This window comes from Merops nubicus, unplaced genomic scaffold (assembly GCF_000691845.1).
Source record: "Merops nubicus isolate BGI_N331 unplaced genomic scaffold, ASM69184v1 scaffold30323, whole genome shotgun sequence".
NCBI lineage: Eukaryota > Metazoa > Chordata > Aves > Coraciiformes > Meropidae > Merops > Merops nubicus.
Window position 1 is genome coordinate 53270 of NW_008598792.1, and position 6737 is coordinate 60006.

A 6737-nucleotide genomic window follows, 5' to 3' on the forward strand; every position below is an offset into this window, starting at 1 on the left:
TGGGACACAGGCAGAATCAAGACAACTTGTGCTGGACAACACATGCAACTAGTTTGTGGATGCTGTGACATCAGTGACAACAGAATTCTGGTTCAAGGAACACATAAAATCAAGATAATGTCACAGCACAAAATCCAATGGTGACGAATAACTAACCTCAACACTAAAGTTAGCTCATTTTAAGGTTTAGTATCAGGGCAAGGCTGGTGGGGACACACACACAGATGTACCAAATTAGCTAGTTAGCCAGGAGATGACAAGCACTCTCAACCCATCTGTAACTTTACCCTGGGGGAAATACATTAATCTTTACATATCAGTATTTGTGTAGAGATCTAACAATGTTAGTTCTGAACACTGCTTAGCTTGATGAAGCAAATGAAGAATAAAGATGTCTTTACAATTAAAGATCATAAGCAGAATAAATCCACCTGTCCCCCAGCAGGCTGGTCATGAAAAGCTGCAAGACTTCTGAAACTAAACATCCTAACTAGACAAGACAGATCAAGTAAGTGTAAGCAAATAACGTAGAACTTAACACCTCAGAGATCTGTAGGGAACACATTACCAAATCCTTTTGCCTGTGCCTGTAAAGTAAAAAACTACTGTACAGATTTTTTTTATATTATTTCAAGGATAAGGAGATCCCAGTGTCCTTGGTCATGGACACTGAATGGCAAAGAAGCAAAAGATGGGAGTGGAGGTGACTTCACTGTCACTTCTAACTATATACGTTCAACAGAACGAAGATACTGAGCTGAGATCACAAGCCAAGAAGAGATGAGTGGCTGCCAGAGACTTTAGAGTCTTTGGCACTGATAACTCAGGGAAACATTTATGTCCCAAAGAAAGGTTGCCAAAGCAAATCAGGGATGGAGATTGTTCTGCAAAGAGTTCATAACCTGTCTCAAGTTTCTGAAGTGATTAAATATTTCTTGAACTGCTCAAACTATGAACATGGTTCTATTACCAATAAAAAGTATTAACAAAGTTATGGGCAAGTCTGAATGCTAATGACTAAGGCTTCAGGGAAAAAAATAAGGCCCTTATCAATGAGGCTTCAGGATTACATACTTGTGTCATCTGGGACATCAAGATACTTAAAAGCTACCCCATCCACTTTTTATCCTTGTTGAGCTCTGCAACAGTCAGAGTTTTTTAAATGCAGGTTCAAAACTGAGTCTACCTCCTTTAATTCTCAAAAGGAATTTGCTTTTTTAAAATCTTGATCATAGGGCACCACAGAGTTCTATACAGTTAGAATATGCACATATATTGAACAGAAGACTGATAAATGTATCAGAAAAGTCTGAAGGTGTAAGAAACAATTCTGGGACTTTTTTAACCGAAGAATGAATTTTGATTAACAGAAGTGCATGTAGAGCATATTTTTCCATTTTGTTACTACAGATTGTTGTCAGTCATTGACAAGTGCATAGTACCAGTGATAAAAATTTATTCCATTTTGCTTAGGTCATAAGCTGTAAAGATCAATTTTTTCAAGTCTGCCCATTTTCTCCTTCAAAGTAATATTACTAAAACAAGTATTTGCATATGAAGCCGTTATCTGGTTCCAGGTTTTGGTTTGTGAAACCTGTGAAGCTTAAATACCCGATTTAAAAACAGCAACAAAAGAGAAATCCCTGTGAAAAAGAAAAGAAGTGTTGTCCTCCTGGCAAAGTTACTGGAAAAAAAGTTGGAGATAAATTCATTTCCTGATCTTTGCAATATTATTTGACTGCAGGCCACAAGGAATTTTGTGAGGTAATGCCTTGTAAAGGGATTCCAGCTAACATTTGAGGAAAAAAAAAAAAGTATCTTGAAGCACTGAAATTTTTGCACTTAAAAGAGAAAAGAAGGTCACTCATGCATTCCAGCAAGACCTTGGACATTATAAAATTAAACAGAAACTGGATCTGACAGGATGGGAAAACAAAAGGGCTCACACTGTTAGTGTAGCCAAATTGGTCAGGACGTTATTTACCTATTACAAAGACAAATACAAAGCTTGCACCTAGAATGAAAACTCCATGCAACAGTGCAGGCTAAGAGTCAGCTGGCTGTCAAGCAGCTTTGGGGCAGAACCTGCAGCTCTTGGTGGACAACAAACTGAACAGGATTCAACGTCATGTCACTTGCAACAGTGAAAGCTAACAGCCTACTGTGATGAACTGGCAAGAGCACAGCAACCAGGTGAAGGGAAATGATTATTCTCTTTTATCTGGCACTTCTGAGGCTACAGCTGGAGTGCTGTATCCAGTTTTGAGCCCCTCAAGACAAATTAAAAACTGCAGAAAAAACAGCAGGGGCTCCACCAAAATAGTTAGGAGGCTGGACTGTTACATACAAGAGGATTATGAGGAAACAAAGTTCGTTCAGCATGGAGAAGGAAAGCTAAGGAAGGATCACTTACTGTCTTATACTAACTACTATATTATTATGGAGAATACAGGTCCAGACTCAAGGTAGCATACAAAAGGATGAGATGCAACATTTACAAGCCACACCAAGCCAGTTAAGAGTAAGTATAAGGGAAGGGTGGGGAGAGGAAAAGAAAAAAAATTTTTTAAAAAATAAAATCCTACAGTGAGGACAACTTAAGACTGGAAGTTTGCCCTGTGGACCTATGAAATCTCCATCCTTGGAGGTACTCAAAATTTGAGTGGATGGAATTCTGAGCAATCCAAGATAACTCTGAAATTTGAAGTACACAATAAAGATATAATAGCTAGAAACAGGAGTGAACAGCAAAAGACAATCCAAATTTGGGTGATGTTCTGACAGCTTTAGAAGACACAGCACAGTTAACTTTACAGCCCAACAACTAACACTGTTTCTACTACACCAAACAAGCCAACCAACCAACCAGCCAACCCTGTCTTTTACCTCCTCTTTTCCTTCTAGACTGTTCGTTGTCTGACAGTAATAACAAGACTAACACACAGAAAGCAAATTTTCAGAAAAGAATTTTGTGATTGCCACTGATTTCAAAGGGCTACTGGATACTGACTGCTTGAAGAGAGAATATCACTGCAAGGAAGGAGAATTTAGAAAATACTCTTCCCCTGAAAACCAAAAGAGCAACTTAAACAGCATCTTGACAAAAATGTTACTCAATCACTAGAGGTAAATCATACCCACCTTGGATTGCTACTCAGCCAACAACAAATACCTTGTTCTATAGAAAAAAGATGGTTCCTAAAGCAACCCAATCTGATTGTGAAACTCCAGCCTTATCTCTTCAGATAAACTGAACAGTCATGAAATAATTCTTAACTACAGCCCAATGAACTACAACTGTCTTCTGTAAGCCTTCCAACCCCAAGCTACTTTCAGTAGCATAAAGAAACCCATACACAGAATTCTTTGAGTTAAGACACTGAAATAATCTCAGCAGAATAATCAACTATGGCACTTAAATCAGAAATTAACCTCATTTTTTTGTGTTTGCTCCGTACTTTCAACACAAAGGTCAAATACTTTCACATCATGCCTATTGAAAATGTCATGAGCCTCTTTTAACACTTTTCAAAAGTAAACAGTAAAATATACAAGTATATACACTTGTTTAAAATACATAAAATACAGAGAAATAAAAACAACTTTGCAAGCAATTTCATAATATTTAGGACAGTGTGCTGTCCTATTTTTTATTTAAAAAATAAAGATGTTTCTATAAAATGTTACACTCACGTTTATCTAAATGTACTACTAAAACAGTATATTTGTATATTTTTTGTAAGATTTTCATTAAACATCTTAGGTGCACTTTCTGGAAACTATTACTACATACTCTGAGGCCTGCTTCTGAAACACCTTCCTGCAGACAATTCGTAAAAGAACAAAATCATACACTGACTTAAGCAATGTCTTGTTGGCTTATTTTACTGGTAATGGTTCTTCTATGTTCTCTTGATTCCCCATATACAGAAGCAGGGAAAACAACTGACACCTCAAGATTTTCTTCTATTAAACATTTAAATAGCTGTTTAGAACATACACTTATTGATAATCCTTGCAAAAACCTCTTCAAATGTGCTGAGAAAAATGATTCTTCACAAATAAAGATTCATCAGACTTGTAACTAAAGCCTCTGAACACTTCAATCTGTGTAAAGCATGCTGTACACCGAAAGACCTCTATGCACTCAACTGCTTGTGGGCTGTGCAGCCTTATCCTGTAATTACTTATGCTAAGCAGTGTAGCAATACAAAGACTGCCCTCCTGTAACGCCAGGGCTGACACAAACAGCATGGAAAAAACAGCCCGAAGGGAGCAGAGAAGACAGGCAACTATAAACATTAAACAAAAACAAAAACAGAAACAAAAACCAACCTTAAAAATTTTCAGTGTCAGCATTCCTCTACTAGTCAGCAAGCAAGAAGAGATGCACGTTCTCACAAGGGTGTCACCTCCCTAAGCCGCCCAGTCCATAGAGGACAATCAGACAGTCTGCCAGCTACAGCAGTGGCTGACCTATCTACATGTGATGCAAACCCAAGTTTTGCAGCTAGACTGACCACTCATATCTGTCTCCAACTCAAGAAACACTTGCACATTCTGGTTTGAAAAAAAATAAAACAGGGCAAAAACTGTATGAGGCCATTGAGACGAACCAGAATTATAGTATTCCATCAGCATCACATCTCCCCTGGTCCTATACATTACAAACTGCTTAAGTTACCAGCATCAAGGATGCATTTCCTACGGATATTTGCTTTTCCTCAAGACCAATCATGTCTATTCAACATTTCCTTTTATTCTTCACATTTGATCTGGGATTGTGCCCCCTTTTTACTGCAAGATACAAACACTTCCTGTATGCAGAAATAGTAACTCTCACTAAGCTTTTCTGTAGGTTTCATCATAGTGTGCAACTCCTTTAGGTAGTATAAGATTCTTAATATTTTACTTTAAAGCTCCATTTTATAATAGGAAACTGAAGCATAAAAGGGCAAGGTCAAAATTTTCCAAAGCCTTTATGGCAACTGTAAGAGTTGTACTTGAGGTGCATATGTTTTTCAAAGTAGAGTGGACTGAATGTATTTGCCACAGTAAAAGAGTAACATTCTCTTAATGGTTACCTGAAGAGCTGAACTTAGTTATTTCGCTTGGTTCCATACAGGAATTTTAACAGACATGCTTCTTTAGATAAAACAAAAAGATTTGTTTTCCGAATTTAAACATTTCAAAATTAAGAGCTGGTTTTCTCATGCAAACTAATGCAAATTAAAAAGAACAAGGCATTTTTTATACTTTCGATACTTGCATGCAGCATCACACAGCACAAATTTTGTTCACCTCCCACATCTGAGCGTATCTTTATTTCCACAATTTCCTAGAGGCAGACTTGCAAGTTTTGCTTTCCACAAAAATCAGTAGTAAGTAGTCTAACATTATTTAACAAGAAGTAACATAGAAGAATAAAGCATTGCTCCATTTACCTGGAGGGACTAGAACAGCTATTTTTTCTGTTTCCTATAAAGCAATAGAAAGGTGAATCAGAAGTGGTGTAATAAATATTTGACCATTACAGTCCACTTTCAAAAGTGTTCTATATGACTGTATTTGTGTAATGCTGCAGAATTTAGCATTCATAAAAAATAAAAGTGAATGATGAAGAGAACTGAGGAGAAAAAAAATTGGTAAATAAAAGTATTTCTCCTCATAGAGAAAGTAGGATCACCAGAAAGTAGCTCAATAGATTCTGCAAGGAAACTAAGTCATAGTCCAGAATATTTAAAGGTTGCAGACATCAGAAAATGGCTAATGAAAAAATAGGAGCTCCTTCTTCACACTTCACTGATTAATAGAACAGTTGTACTATTTCCTAGAAGATATATGATCCATTTTAGGGAGTTCTGGAGAATAAGGAAGAATGTAACGTCTGTAGCATAACACTCAGATTTTTTTCTTTAAAAAAGTCAAACCTTGGGCACTTTTTGCTGATGTTAACTGCTTGTAACTGGCATCTAAAGTTAATTCCACGCCTTCCACAGTTTGTCTAAGATTCTATACAGGGGAGAGCACCTGAACAAGAAGAAAAGAAGTAAGAAATGAGGACGATTAACTTTAGTTCAGATGAGAACAAGAAGGCAAGTTGGATAGTCACATGGACAGAAACAAAGCAATGAAGTTATTCCAGCTTCGCTGAAGGAGCAGGCTTTCTCCACACAAAGGTACATTTCTGGTAAATAGAGAGCACTCAAGAAATAAAGCAAGGTCCTTAGGCCTAAAGTTTCCTGTTGGCTGAATACGGTAGCACCTAACTGAACCCCCTGGCTTAAGCATTTTTGAGAGGTACCTTGGTTTTTCTTTCACTTGATGGAAATTCATTTTGTGTGAACACAGCTCTTGTAAATAAGTAAAAGGTCAATGAACCCAGCAAAGTAATATACAGGGGTTAATATTCCACTGTTTTTTTCACAATTTGCTTAGAGAGATATTAGGACTTACCCTCCCCAGCTCATTTATCTATGTCTGAATGTCTTAACACTGGCCATCAACCTAGCAAACACTAGAAATCCAACCTCCTTTTGCTACATTACTTTTTTTTTTTTCGAGATTGCATCCCTGAAGTATAACGCTGAATGCAATAATTAATAATTTAATTTTTTAAAAATCTGTAAATATATCATAAATGTCCCACTACAGGACTCTCATTTCTAATTAAAACAGTATTCTCTTTTTCTTCCCTGTAAACAATAATATAAATGACCATTGGCATTTAGCTAGAA